The 15,424-nt window shown below is 48.0% G+C and overlaps 1 protein-coding gene across 7 annotated transcripts in view; it reads left to right on the top strand.

Annotated features, from left to right (window-relative positions):
- Nucleotides 1-15,424, top strand: part of LOC116851547 (solute carrier family 12 member 4) — a 133,390-nt gene that overhangs the window by 79,163 nt on the left and 38,803 nt on the right. The gene's annotated exons all lie outside the window — the stretch shown is intronic.

The following is a 15,424-nucleotide window of genomic DNA, read 5'->3' as shown; positions in this document are numbered from 1 at the left end:
GGGGGGGGGGGGGGGGGGGGGGGGGGAAGCGATGGGTTTACTACACACACGCTGCTTAACGCGTACGACCAAATTGCGCGTTTTAACGTCGCCCGATTGATGCAGCGTGCCGTCCGTGCAAATTGCCGTGAGGGAACGCTTATTAAGGACCTCGGTGCCCGATAATCCGTCCCTCGCAATTTCCAGTCGATAATTCACCGTCGACCTTGCACATTTAAGCGACACATGCGGCGAACCGTGTAAAGATGCAGCGGCCAAGTGACCGGCGATTATAATTTGTTCTCCGTTCGCCCCGGCGCCGAGATTACGCGGCCATTTCAGTACCTCGGCTCGTCTCGCGTCATTTATCTCACCCCTTGTCGCGCGCTCGCGACAGGCTATCTCGGATCTATTCCCGAATCTAATTTAGACTTTCCCTCGCTCTTGCTGCGCGATCTACAAAAGTTCGGGTTACACAACGGATTATTGAATCCACTATTACTTTTATAATTATGCCATAATTACAAAACGATTCAAGCTGCGACGTTTTATTTTCGTTTTATTTTATTTTCGACAATTATGCCGTTATCATATAAAGTTTAAAGTTCTGAGAAATTGCTTGGCAAAGTAGAAAAGATGTCTCGTGAAAATCAAAAGATATCTTCCACGTTTTCCAAGGAAACTTCCAAGCGGATTTTAATTATCTAAGACCTGTAACTGAGTTCTCTCTCTTTCTCTCTCTCTCTCTCTCTCTCTCTCTCTCTCTCTCTCTCTCTCTCCCACCTCCCTTCTTTCCTCTCCCTCTCTTTCTGAAATTCAATTTGCCAGACGCATAAAATTAACAGCTCTTAATCACGCGAGACTCGAGATAACATGGACAAATCATTTTGACGTTCGCGAAGGGTCTCTTAATCTGCTAAATTCACAAGCGAAATTTCCTCCGAATTAAGCGCCGATAACCCTCAGGTAGTTAAGATGCACTGTGCCTTAATCGAATATCGCGACTCTACCATCAGCGTGGCTAAAGATCTCGGAGATAGGCTCTTTTTAATCGCTTAAATACTTAAAAACCGCTCTCGGGGTTGTTAGCCCTCACATAGACGGTTCTATTTGCTCTTTCCCTCTCTCTCTGATACACCATTGATCTGTTTATACCTCTTCTAATTACTTATTTTTCTTTCTTTTTTTGCTTTATAATTTATATTTATTTTTCATGATGTTTTTTGTGCTTGAGAAAGACTATGTTCCAGAACGCACAATAAGGCTTTGTCTCTCTCCTCTCTCTTTCTCTCTCTCTCTCTCTCTCTCTCTCTCTCTCTCTCTCTCTCACCCCTATCCATCTCTCGCTTTCTCTCTTTGGTCGTCTCTGTGTATCTTTTCGCAGGCGAACGACTTCAGCGCGTTGTCAACCGTGCATGTATTAACGATACAGGCCGAGAGCCACGAGCGGTCGTCAGTGTCAATGTTGTTTATCGCGCGAGCTGCAACACGCACGTACACATGCATGCATGTCGCTGTCGCGTGCACACAAACACGTATAACGTGCTGTGCATACCTTTGACCCAGATAAGGGGAAGTCGATGCGATTCTTATCCCGGGTCCATAGCCGCAGGACGCCTCCTACGGTGTTGAGCTTAATGGAGCTTGAATACGTGAAGATGAGGGCGAGTCTAGCTCGGGGCGACCTTCCCGGAATGTTCGCCAATTTCGCCAGCCGATCCAGCCCGCTGCATTAATCCTTTATCCGATATATCGCGTATAATGCAAAAACGCCGCGACAATATCGGCCGTCGGATTTGATTAAAATTCCGCCGAGAGTCTGCAGCGAGAGAGAACGCTGTTTTGTACTTGTGACTGCCAATCGCATGCTAAATGAATTATAGTCAGGGTAAACATTTTTAGAGCAATTACAGTGCTCGTTCGTGACATAATAATTTCATATTCATGTTGATGCTGCTACTCTTTTGTTAGAACAACGGCAAGATACAGTTGACGAAGAAATCGACTGTAATTTTCGTGAAACTATTTTTTTTTATTTCTCTCCCAGTATATCTCCGACGCTTTTTACTCGCAGCTCTTCATAACATCACGCGGATATATTCGAGATGTTCCTTGAGGAAGATTTCGGAAGAGTTTTCGGAAGGTAAGGCGGAATAAAATTTCTCACGGAAACTCCGGCGGTACTTTCCGCCGCGCGCGGCAAAGAAATAAAAAAGAAAACAGAAAGAAAGCTCGCATCTCGCGCGATACCTCCGTCATATAACTGAAAGGACTTTGTCCCGTGTTGGTGGAGCGTCACGATAAATGATGATGTTTACCAAAAAGTAACACACACTCTGTATTTTATAATTTTATCATCAGCTCTGCCGCAAATTAAACGAAAAAAAGAGAGAAAAGCTTTTTGCAAACATCTCGTGATTCTCAACGCGCGGAAGCGCGATGGATGAATCGTATCATCCGATAATCTTCAATGTAACAACAAACACTCTATTCTCCGCACTGCTATGGAACAAACGCTAAAGCGAACGATACTCACTCCGTGTGATGCAACAAAGCGCGGCATTTGCAAAACAACATCATTGACAACGTTGTGAAAGGGGCAGAGGAAAAAAAGGAAAGGACAATTCCGAACAAAAGCTTGGTAATTTCAAGCGCGCAACGAAACAGAGAGAACATTTCGAAGAGAAAGATTCTCGACTGCCCTCTGGCCGTCGTTATGGCGAATGCATTCTTCCCGCCCGTGACGGTAAAAAAGCGCTTAAATAAACAACGCTTGCACAGAAACTCTTTCGTGATAAAGGTTCGTTCACAATATGTGGAGGAAGCTTAGAGTAAATTGGAGTAAGAAACTTAAAATAATTAATTTTTTTTACGAGTCCCTCCTTCCTCTCCCTTGCTCTGCATACTTTGACCTCTTTATACCGGAAATATTTCTCTTACGAGAAATATTTCCGATATAAGAAAGTTAGAGTATAGTGAGAGGGGGAGGGGGCGTAAACGAAATAAATTACTTTCTTCCTCGCAGCAGTTTACGCCAAGTTTACTTCGCGTATTGCAGACGAGCTTCAAGGCTTTGTCTACAATATTACAGAGTAAGCCGTGAGAATTGGCCAAGCATAGTCGATTATTCCTGTAATAATCCACCTGTAATTGTTCAATTCCTACGGCTTACAGCTTACGACATCTATTAGATGTAGGCCAAGTCTAAGAAGAGTTAACCCCTTCGCACTCAACGACGCCCGGTTCGCGCCGAGCCGAGCCGAGCGGAGAGGATGGTGCGCGCGCGGGGTGGAAAGTAGGGCAGTGGGTGAGCGCGCGCAGCCCCCGGCGGCACTCATCCATCCATCCATCCGTCCACCCACTCACCCACTGAAGCAAGCAACCAACCGACCAACCACCCTCCACGCTTGCGTAACGTAACGTTACCCGGGTTTTACGTCATCGTCCACCCGGGCATGACGTCACCAGGCGTCGACGGCCCGCCGCCGCGCATCCCACCGATATGTTTCAGCCGCCATAAACCAGTCGCGAGCTGCGCTCCCTCGGCTCCTTTGCGCTCTTTCACTCCAACCCTCTCTTTCTCTCTTTTCTCTCTTCGTCCCTCCCTCATCCGCTACTAATGACGTACAATCGAGTACAGCAGCAGCAGGGAAGGTTAAGACGCTCTCCTTCGTCGGAGAGAGAATCGAGGAGAGGCTCGGTTAAACGCCAGCGAGATGGCCAGGGAGGGTGTGGGACACTGGAGAGCCGTAGCCTTCTTATTGTTCGCGAAGATTCGTTCGCGCGGATCGTAGCGAAGTATGAGCCCAGGGTGGATCCCTCTCGGATCGAGGTCGAGGAGCGTAACCGCGCGTGCCTCTAGTTTACTTCTCATTTGAGGCTCGTCTGACCGATTCGGGGACGATTTTTCCCCCGACGGGAATCCCATCCCGAGCCGCAATCTTGACAACATTGAACTTTAGATATCTTCGTAACTGACTCGGATAAAACTTTCCCGTCACAGGAGAGTTTATTTAGAATTATCGGTAAAGAAAGAAGAAGAAGAAGATTTCGTTATTTATTTTCCGCTCTTGATACTTACTCGTAAAAGATCCTCCACGGTTCTCATAATACGAGAGCAAAATCCCGGGGCGATCGAATAATTTACAGATCGCAGAAAACGATGAATCTGAAACGAGCGAATTTTGTCCGACTTTTGTTCGCTCGAATTCTCACTTGCCCATTAATTACGAATGAGTGCGCGTTCCTTTCCTTTCTTCCTCGTCGTTCGTTATCTAAGTACAATAGCGATCTTTCTCTTTCGTTATCTGCACTGCATCGGCGGGATCTTGAATTTCGTGACATGTCCTATATAAAGTTTTACTATCGGCTCTCTGTGTGTCGTCATCATTAGCAGGTGTCAGATTTTCAATATCAGTCCGATACTGACAGTCAGAATTGGTTCAGCATTAGATCGAATGATAACTCGGACTCAAGACCAATTCTTGGCCGAACATTCGTGCACCAGCTGAGAGTGAGTTTCTCGCGCATGAAGCATCCGACGTTGCTTGAAAAGCTCGAAATCACAGAAAAATATCATTCCATCGTAAAGAAATGCGATCAGTCCGTTCTCTTTTTTTCTTGAAGTAATGATTACTGAATACCATGAAATCTGAAAAAAAGCCGATCATGTTTCTATGATTTATCGGGAAATCAGGAAAAAAATCCGAAGTCAGGATAAAATCTGTGGAAAGGGTATTTCTACCCCCAAACAATAATGTGTCAATACGATAAAAATTTCTGAAGCTCTCCATTCCTGCATTTAAATATATTTCGACATACAAGGACACATCGCATACACCACGTGTCGTAATCGTCCACGTGAACACGTGTCATGACAAGAGCGGACAGCACGGCCATAAACGTGTGTCGCATGAAATGTCAAGAAGAATGGCGTGTGTTTTGTACGTGGATTTTTCGTTGAAATGCCGGCGTCCAAAGTTCCTCACTTTTCAAAGACAGTCCTTTGTCGCGTGCCGGCGGCGCTAATGCACCGCCGCAGATCGTAGTAGCTCACGCCACCGGCTTGACACCTCCGCGCAACATTAGGTTTGTTCGTGTTGCTTGCACTTTTCACGCTTTTCACATTTAGAAGATAGACGTGTATTCGGACGGAACAAGGATATCGAGTGTGAAAATTGCGAGCAACATGAACAAACCAATTGTCGCCACCGGGCCTCAGTTCCCTTTTGTAAGTTTCCGTTCTGTGTCTTCACATAGAAAAATCGCAGCGAGATGAATTGCATTCGAAAGTTCAGACTGTCCTGCTGCCGACGAGGTAATGGTTATCTCTTTGAATCATTAAATAATGTCTTTTGAGCTAAAGATAAGTTCAACTAAAAAACCGTGCTTAATTTGATTAAAAGCATGATTCGATCATTTTGATTTGGGCCAGTCGAGAAGAAACGAATCGCATTACAGACCATCCTTCGTTTGTGCTTACAATGCAAAAGTGAGTTACATCAGTTTGTCGCCGAAGATTCAGCATTTTTCGATTAGATTCTAATAGAAAATTTGGGCATCGAAAGGAAGTATTCATTACGTCAAATCGATATTTTGTTCATCTTATTTGCAAAAATTATTTAATTTATTAATTATTTATTGAGTAATCTCGTTTTATTTGACAAATAAGACAAACTGTCTTGACTCAAACCGATCTCACAATTTAATTCTTGCAAATCCATCGCGGTTTCTTTAAATTTTTGCTATTTGCCTCGACTGCACGAGTATATAAAGTCTCGTTACCGGTTCAGTCTACCTCTCCGAGTGCGAAAACTTTCGGCAGGGCTTACATCATTCAGACAGATCGCATTGCCTGACGTGGACGTAAAAGAAAAACGAAAGGAAAAAACAGGGACGGAAAATTACGAACCACACTGCGCGAGCACATCCATTTCAATGTCGCCAATGACACACAGTTGGGTGACGGATTTTCTTCGCCGCTGCTTGACAGCCAAACGTTGGCTCCGATGTAACGTCCGTTTATTCTATATATGGTCCTCCCCCCTCCCCCCGCGGCATAGGTGCTCCTGTTCCCGCTGTCCACTGGCGTGTACTCAGCAAAAATCGAACGGCGCTGCGACTCGAGAGCGCGAGGGCGAGAGCGCGAGAGCGAGGGAGAGGAGGAGGCTTCCGTTCGCAACGCGTCCAAAGTCTGCCCTACATTTTCCTCGTTATCCCGAATTCTCCTCGGCGCGGCCTCGGCTCACACGAGCATCGTGAAGGGTGGTCGGCGCGGTAACGCCCCTCTCGCGCGGTTAAGTTATAGCGATCCCTCTCGAGAACAACCGTAATATCCGTCTTCCTCAAGGAAGAAGGCGCGCGACGCGTCGTCGCGGGACTCCTCGCCAATTATTCCTTAAGGACTGCTCGAAAATAGAATTCCGAGTGGTCCTCCGCCCGTCCGGCTTCTCGCCCGCTATTATTATCTTCTTAGGACTTTAACGACTTCGTTGTTCGTGTATTTTCTTATTATAAGAGTCCGCGTATTAAACGGCGAGTTATTTTACCGTTGCCAAGAATAATATTGCTTCTTGCTGTGACGAGATAAGGAGAGACAAACGGATGCGTCTGCTCGTAATTATAAGTCGAGGCTGAGTTAATAATTCAGAAAACTCCTCTCGCGCCTTCTTCGCCTTCCTCGGGCGTTGAAGAATCGCACGGCTGAACCGACGAACGTTTCGGTGCGAAGCATCGAGGTGAAGCACCGTGTGTAATCGCTCATTAGTGGCGATAATGCAAATCGAGCGGTGTCCGCGCGCACGACGGCTCTAAATGCGATAAATAATTAGCCGCTTAAAGACGACTAAGTTGCGCGGTTCGCACGAGAACATTGCTTTAAGTGGAGTGAACTTTAAATAGACGCGCCCGAGGACTAGTAGTTTACGGAGAAATTAATTCCTGCGCGTATTTCACTTAGCGAAATTACTCGACAAGAGTTGCACACGGATTTCCTTTATCGATCTCTCTTTGCCTTCGTCCTATCCTTCCCTCCCTCGCTCTCTCTTTCTCTCGCGGAGTAATCCCGCAGGAATGCAAATTGGAGTCGACTGAAAATTAACACAGCGTGTGTTCAAATATTAAATAAATTATAAACTGTCTCTTTCTACTGCTCTCTTGCTCTCCCTCTCTTGCTCTCTCCCTCTTTCTCTACAAAGTACACGACATATTTGACGACGTGAGTGTATGTGCAACGCGAACGTACGTGTGTGTGAGAGAAAGAGAGAGAAGGGAGGGAGGGAGAGATTTTGCTGCGCGCATCATAATAATTCATGCGCGGCGCGCGTTGCGCGACGCTAATACGAAATTGATATAGCAAAATTCGCATTAATCCCGCATTGTTTACTGCAAAAATACGATGTCGGATAGACTATACGCGCAATTAAAACGTAATACATCACGATCTCGTGCAATTTTCTTCGCTTGATTCCACAACGGATCGTGCGTATCCTATGATATTCCCTTTCGCGTGTTATTATATTTGTATTTGCACGCATTAAGTTAATGCAATAACAACGGTATCGGTAATTACGATATTGCACATGAGCGCATTCGCCGAGAGAGAGAGAGAGAGAGAGAGAGAAGGAGGGAGCTTTAAATTTTCCCTCGGCGGTCAGATCCTGCCATAATCAAATTAGTACGCTCCACGTGCTCGGCAAACTCCTGTCGAAAATTACGAAGGCTCGCTGCAGCTCGACGTCAACGTTTGCCGAAGTAGGTGTATCGCGTGTCCTATCGATCGCGGTGACCGTCGCTATTCCATAAAATCGTGGCTACACGTAACGGAAATCCTCTCCTATACATAATTTCGCCTACACTAAGAGAAGATCTAAAAATTAGTAAATATTGATTTGGTGGGTAACTAACAGAGCATACTCACCTAAAAATCCAACTTCTTTTATTCAAATAGAATAAATAATTGTTTCCATGAAAAATTAAGGTTCCCTTAAGGTTTTGAGAAAATGCATATTTTCTCATTTGAAACGTATTTTATATTGATGCAAGAGAGAGAAAGAGAGAGAGTAAATATGCCACTAGTATTCACCAAATAAATATCTACTAATTTTCAGGTATTTTTTCTCTTTTCAGTGTAGCTGCTAGCCGATGTTATTATTTCATCTTATTGTGATGATTTTCCTGTAATTCCTTCTCACGAATTCGAAAGAAGTTTTCATTTATTGTCCGTCTGTTGATATTTTTATCTGTGAAATATCGTACAGCAAAGAGTTTCTCGCGTTAATAAAGATTGTTATATGCAAAATCAAAGTGCAAGAGAGAGAGAGAGAGAGGAAGAGAAATATGAATTCAGAAGAAAGAATAGGACGCCACGTGGCGTATCTTTTCTTGACTTTTGCGGCGATTTGCGGGAATCCGGCGAGCTCGCGACCGAAAGTTTACCGGCACGGTGAAGAGACGACGGAGAGAGAGCTGGATATTCTACTCATTGTCCAAGCGCGACGGGCGCAAAGTGGTTTATGTGAACTCAAACGAAAGATCCGCGGCGACAGCGGCGAAACTTCGACTCGAGTTATTAAATCACCGCGTCTCCCCCCAAATACAGAAGTACAGCGCGAACAGCCGAACTCGGTGACGGGATCGAGGAATCGAGAGTTTTATGCGGATTGTCCTGGCGCACAATACGTGGGCTCGACGACACGAAGCGAATCCTTGCACGACTCCGTGACTGCCTCACCGTCTTTACGATAATTCCCGACGAGAAGTTCTTCGGAAACTTCACCATCGATTTCATTATCTAGCTCTGACGAGCGTTTCCTTATCGGGGCCGTGCAAAAGTCGGCGGCAGTCATGTTTTTATGAGTACATACACGCAGATGGTTTTACTTGATCGCATAAAAACGCGCCCTCCCTCTTTCTGTCTTCTTGCCTCTTTCGCTCTGTCTCTCTTACTCTCTTGCAAGCACGCTGCATTTATCGCTGCACGGACCGAGCGCATATAACGCCGCCTTAATTAAGCCGGCAGACACGAAATTCACACAACTGGGTTGTGCATGCTCGCAAATTTAGCCGTACGTATTATGCCGTGCAAATTTCAGCGCGCGGCGTCCCGGACGAGTTAAATCCTCGCCGATTTGTCCGCGCATACGCGGCAGAAAGTTAAATTGCCGTTGCATTATAAATTCCGCGATTGTATATCCTGTTACCTTTGCCCGCGCGCAAGTCCCTTCACAACCAGAGTGGCGATAACGTAATACCCCGCCGCCTCACGAACCTACTCTCTTAAAGTGAATCAGTGGAACATCACTGAAAGCAGTAAATATACACTGATTTACAGCTACAAGTATAGCACTGAAACTGCTCAGTACTACACTTATAACTGATATCAGTGTGTATTTGTTGATTCACTTTAAGAGCACTTTACGCATCACTTTTTCGCGATCGCGAAAAAGCCTCAGCTCACGATTCTCCACCTTTCTTCTGATAGAAGAAAACGACAAAGATACTTTAGAATTTTCGTCGTCAGGTGACTCGCTCTGCATGTACATGAATTTTTTGGCTGACTTTTGAACTACGTGACTTCAAGCATTTTCTCAACGAACGATGAACAATTTCTCTCCGGGACGACGTCCTCCGTCTCAAGTGGCACGAGCACGCAACAGTCGAGCCGCGGTCGTTATCTGCGGGCGAACGGATGGAGATCCTCCTGATCCAGATTGGCGTGCGTTCCATCGCTTGGTCAAAAAAAAGAAAAAGTTACAACACCATCGCCGGCCGATTAGGGTTTTTCGATGCAAGTCAAATTCCTTCCCGGCTCCGATTATTCCCCGAACTTTTGTACTCGAATTCTCGCGCGTCTTTCGCCTTCGTTCGACTCGTTACAAGTTCCAAAGAGGCGAAAAGGGACGACGAGGAGGGAGGGAGGCGGGGGCTGCCTTTAAAATTCATCGTTGCTGTATAACGCTCGGGAAAGACGTCGGCGTTACAGGACAGCGGTATTATGCAGGCAGTTAACTCGTTTACTCTACGCCAAATAATACGGTAAAACCGCGACACAATAAAACCGCGGTCGTATCATCCCTCCAGGGCAGCCGAGGCGAATTTTAATTTTAACAAAATAATCCGCAAAGTCAAGCTGAGTGTGTTACTCCCGCGTCGGAAAATGCGAGAATGTGTACTATTTCGAATTCAAATAGGAGAGACCTCTAGATGATCCCGGGAGTATGTTGCTCTTGTGCTTTTCTTTTTTAGTATTTATCTTGACAGGAACAGTGGACACAAAATCGCAAAATAGTCCTCTTAGAACGTAGATACTCTTCTCTCTGGGTTTCATTAAAATTAGAATAATATTACAATTAAAGAAATAGAAAAAACCGATTTAGCAGTAGCGAAGTAAATTCTCGAGCTTTTCGAAATTTTGTAGTAATACATATTCTTCGTCGCGAGTAAATTTGTTATATACCGTTTCGGAGAATAGAAGCAATCTTTATTCATAAAATGATTGAAATCGAGTACATGGCAGGCTAGGTAAAGTTGGCTCATAATTAAAGGCCGACAGGAAAGTGTATAGAGACCTCTCGTGTGTAGAGACCGCGGCACTACTAATCAGAATACATATTTTATATGCGGCTTTTTTATCGTCAAAATTGTCATCTTTATAATCACTTTTATATATTTTACTAATAGTTTTCATAATAGTGCCAAGTCTATTCCCGGACTACTAAAATTGTATTGTATTAAAATTTTGATTGCAATGTTATCTCCGTGTACAGTGAAAATAATAGCTTCCATTTTTCTCTTCCTTCAGGCGAAAGGAGGGTTCTCTTCTTTTTTGAGGATGGAATGCCGGAAGAAGGGAGTCGTGTATTCATTATCCGTCCATCACAAAAAGATGACGCAGTTGACCTTTAGGAGCGCGACATATACGCAACATTGAGCGCCGACAATCGCGTGCTTTATATCCCGTTGAGCGCAATGCGATATAAGACGCGCGAATTCGACTTACTCAACGTACGCCGAATAATCTCGGGGTAAGCACATTTGTCGAACGCGTCGCGAAAATAGATCACACGGACGGATCCGGCAAAGTCACTCCGTCAGATTTCGCGTCAAATTCCACGAGAGAGTACAATCGGACCTCGCGGGAAGTCGAAAGAACTCACACCGAAGGCGGGTTTTATTCTGGCGAATAAAGTCCTTCCGCGCGCGCTGACGGGAAGGAATTTTGCGGAAGGGCGGCGAACTATTTCGGGTCGGAAAACGACGACAACGCGGAGCTGCAACGTTATCTGCAAACGCGAAGGATACGAATCGAATTACAGCCGGTTGTTAGTCAGATCGCGCTCGGCTCCGACGCCAAAATGATTTTAACACAGACCCACCTTCGAGACATTTTTATATTCTCATTTCCGCGACGACATATCATCGATCGACACTCCCTCGTACACTGCTTATAATAATCACTGGTCGATTCAAGCCTTATATCGAATTGTGGAATCGATCAGATTTATTTCACCCGCTGAAATAATGAATACTTAGAAATCTAACGCAAGTTATAGCTTTTTTGCGCTAATCATATTTTTTTGTTGTTCTGAGAGTAATATACACATAAGCTTATTATCACTAACAATATAGTAGAATTTAATAAAAAATAATTTTCTTGGTAATAATTTCTAATAATTATTTCTCGGTGTGATAATAATTGCAAATACTAAATCTTTTTTCTCAGTGTAATATTGTACCTACAACTACTCTTTTCCTCCCATCTCTCTCTCTCTCTCTCTCTTTCTCTCTCTCTCTCTCCTCTCTCTCTCTCTCGCTCTCTCTCTCTCTCGCTCTCTCTCTCTCTCGCTCTCTCTCTCTCTCGCTCTCTCTCTCTCTCGCTCTCTCTCTCTCTCGCTCTCTCTCTCTCTCGCTCTCTCTCTCTCTCGCTCTCTCTCTCTCTCGCTCTCTCTCTCTCTCGCTCTCTCTCTCTCTCGCTCTCTCTCTCTCTCGCTCTCTCTCTCTCTCGCTCTCTCTCTCTCTCGCTCTCTCTCTCTCTCGCTCTCTCTCTCTCTCGCTCTCTCTCTCTCTCGCTCTCTCTCTCTCTCGCTCTCTCTCTCTCTCGCTCTCTCTCTCTCTCGCTCTCTCTCTCTCTCGCTCTCTCTCTCTCTCGCTCTCTCTCTCTCTCGCTCTCTCTCTCTCTCGCTCTCTCTCTCTCTCGCTCTCTCTCTCTCTCGCTCTCTCTCTCTCTCGCTCTCTCTCTCTCTCGCTCTCTCTCTCTCTCGCTCTCTCTCTCTCTCTCTCTCTCTCTCTCTCTCTCTCTCTCTCCTGTCTCTTATTTATATAATATTGATATAAATAGTATATATTTATTTACTTATTTATATAATATTGATATAAAAACGGTATAGATAGATATATTTCCGCGGTCAACTCGGCGCGATGATGTTTTCCTCTTCCGTATATGTTTACTGCGAAAAAAGAACGAGCCTAAACGACAGTATATCTTTTTTAGGCTGTACCGTGGTTACGCTGAAAGCTTTCGTGTATTACGGAAATACGACGCCCAAGATGATTCGTAATCTACGCGGTATACTGTCACCCTGCTGGTGGGTGACACACGGCATAGATTCGCGCACCGCGCTTCGTGTAACTTCGCGAACAGCTGTCGTAGATATCGGGCTTCTACTTCTTCTCTTTTTTTTTTATGTCGCGAAGCCCCGCTTAAAGCCGGCGTTTCAGTTTAAGGTCGGGGCTTTAAGCCTCGGTTTATGTGCTGGCCCTGTAGGTGTGAACGTAAATAGCCGACGTTGCGAGGAAAATAACGTGCGACCGGGGTGTCCTCTCCCTCTCTATCACGTTCCCTGTGCGACGGGCGTTTACCGAGAGGAAAGACATGCCTCTCTATCGTGTTCGGCGAATAATGTTCGGCAAAATCGCGCTGTCGAGTGGCCGGTCGATTTATGTATTCGCGAGAGACACAATGGTGATTTAACACGTAATCGCGACGACGCGCCGGTAATTCCGCGTTGTCGACGTCGGTAATTAGTTCGCATCGCGCGCTCTCATCCCCCTCTGATCCCCCTCTGATCCGACGAGGTAAGCAAGATGAATTTGTCACGCGGTAGATCGCCCGCGCTGAATTCACGACAACTTCTCGTCCTCGAGGCGCAAAGTGCTGCAAAGTGTGAATTAACGACGAAGCAAGAGCGCTCGCATTTTGCAAAGTCTCACGCGAAGGGATTCAACGACGAGTGATCATTTCGCGCCCGTTGTCCGGCGCTTTCCTCTCGCAAGACGAAACCATGACCCGCTTTCGCAGCCGCACGCGTTCAAATTCGATCCGCGAGCGTCCGAAAACGTCATGTGCCGTCCGGAAGGGCAGCCCTCAGCGGAGCGAGCGCGGAGGGAACGCGTGCGGTCGAGTAAGATAACGCGTGCGCCCGCGTAGGTGGGAGAGAACGGCCGATAAATGCAGCGACCGCCTAAAAGAGAAGGATGAAGAGAGAGGGAGAGAAAGAAAAAGCAGCGGCGGGAGAGGGCGAGAGCCTTTGCTGCGAGCGGCTAGATGAGAGAGGAGCATCGGGACGACGGGGAGTCGCGACGGGGAGGAGAGTCGGAGGGCAGAAGGGATAGCTGGCGTTGGACCGCGAAAGAGAGACTGAGAGGGCATCCGCGGAACGGATGCAGGCAGGGGGTGTCAGGGAGGCAGGGAGAGAGCAGAGGGAGACATCCCCGGGACGCGCAGGCGCCGTACGAGGGTGGAAAAGCGGGTGAGAGCTGCTCACTACGCCCGGGACGCCTCGCGCGGTCCTCCGCGAGAGGAAACGAGAGAGAGAGAGAGAGGGGAAGGGAGAGAGAAACCGGGAGGGAAACACACGGCGGGATGAAGCGAGACGAGAAGCGCACCGTGGTCACGACGGGGTGGCGGGCGGTTGGAGGAGGATGAAATCGCCGAGAGGAGAGGGTGTAGGAGCGTGCGCGCGCGACGAAGCGGGGCTCCAGGGGAGGGTAAGAGAGAGGAGGCCCTGGAAAAGCCGGGGAGAGCCGCTTCGCCATCACCGTGCGACCGACCAACCGACCGACCCCCTCACAGTAGCGCGCGCTGGCAGTCGACGTTTTCCGCGAGGAAAAGCTGTCGCGCGCGCGAGAGTCAGCACGATCGTTGCACGCTCGGCACGACAATCGGCGCGACGGAGATAGATAGAGAGAGAGAGAGGGAGGGAGGGAGAGAGAGAGAGGGAGAGGGTTTGTGAGCGCGAGGAGAAAGTAGCGGGAAGGGAGTGGGAGGAGGCTGCAAGCGTGCGGCGAGCGAGGGACGGAGGGAGGACGAGAAGGGAGGAAGAGAGAGAGAGACTGGGAGAGAGAGAGAGAGAGAGGTAAAGGAGGAGAAGGGTAGGTGAACAGAGAGAGGGAGAGAGAGAGCTGGTCCAGGAAGAGACGCGCAAGGGTGGTGACCCGTGACTCCGCAGCGCGCCGGAGGAGCCAGTCTGTTCGACACACGGCTCGTACCACTGCTCCGCGCGCCCAGTAGCGACGGTCCGCGCTCTAGTCAGCCGCGGCGCAGTAGACACGTACCGCGCTCTAGTCAGACGGGAAGAGCGCGCTGCGCCCTCCGCTACGTCTCGTTCTCCCGTGTCTAACGTCCGTCTGTCTCGTTGTCGGGTCTCCGGTGCCGTCTCAATCGCGCGGGGATCTCGCTCGCGACAGTAACGACATCAGCAGCAAACAGAGCACAGAACTGTCAATTGTGCGCGCGTGCGAGGTCCAGAGAGATATCACCTTCTCTCTTTCTCGATTTACGTACCTGGATCCTCGCGGGAGAGATCGCGAGGCGACGCCACGTCGCCTTTCTGAATATTGAGCAAATTCGAGCAGAAGCCAAGAGGAGAGGATCAAGAGGATCACGGTGGAGCGCGGTGCATAGACGTGTGTGTCAGCTGGGTGTAGCGAGGGATCGCGATCGAGCGAGCGTTTCTCCGCGAGTCGGAGCCGCGACCGACCAAGCAACCGATCGATCGAACGTACGTACGCCAGCGCGCGTGAATCTAGCCGAACCCAGTGATCTCGTGACCTTGTGACACCGCCTGCGAGAGAGACAGAGAGAGAGAAAGAGGGGAAGGGAGAGATGCATCCGCTGAGAGACTGAGAGAGCGCCCGCCTCGTAGCGGCTGTACGTACGCCGATCGCCTCCGTGTCGCGGCGCGCGTCGGCTCCTCCCAGATCGCGAGAGGGTTAGCGAGGAGGGATCGAGGCGGAAAAGTAAGTCGCCGAGTACGAGTCGTCGGGCGAGAGGAACGGCCGCTCCGCGGGAACTCCACTTCCGCTTCAAGTACGGCCGCTGGGGCTGAAAACGATCGATCACGCGCGTTATCGATCTCTCGCGTGTCCCGACGACGCAACCGGTAACGATCGAGACGCTCGATCGCGTGTGTGGCGCCCGGGAAGAGCCGGGATCCCCCCCCCCCCC

The sequence above is a fragment of the Odontomachus brunneus genome, unplaced genomic scaffold, assembly GCF_010583005.1.
Source record: "Odontomachus brunneus isolate Ranch 3 - 2012 unplaced genomic scaffold, Obru_v1 Obru_scaffold_177, whole genome shotgun sequence".
NCBI classification, from domain to species: Eukaryota; Metazoa; Arthropoda; class Insecta; order Hymenoptera; family Formicidae; genus Odontomachus; species Odontomachus brunneus.
The sequence above is the reverse complement of the archived record's forward strand: the minus strand, read 5'-3'. Positions and strand labels throughout refer to the sequence as shown.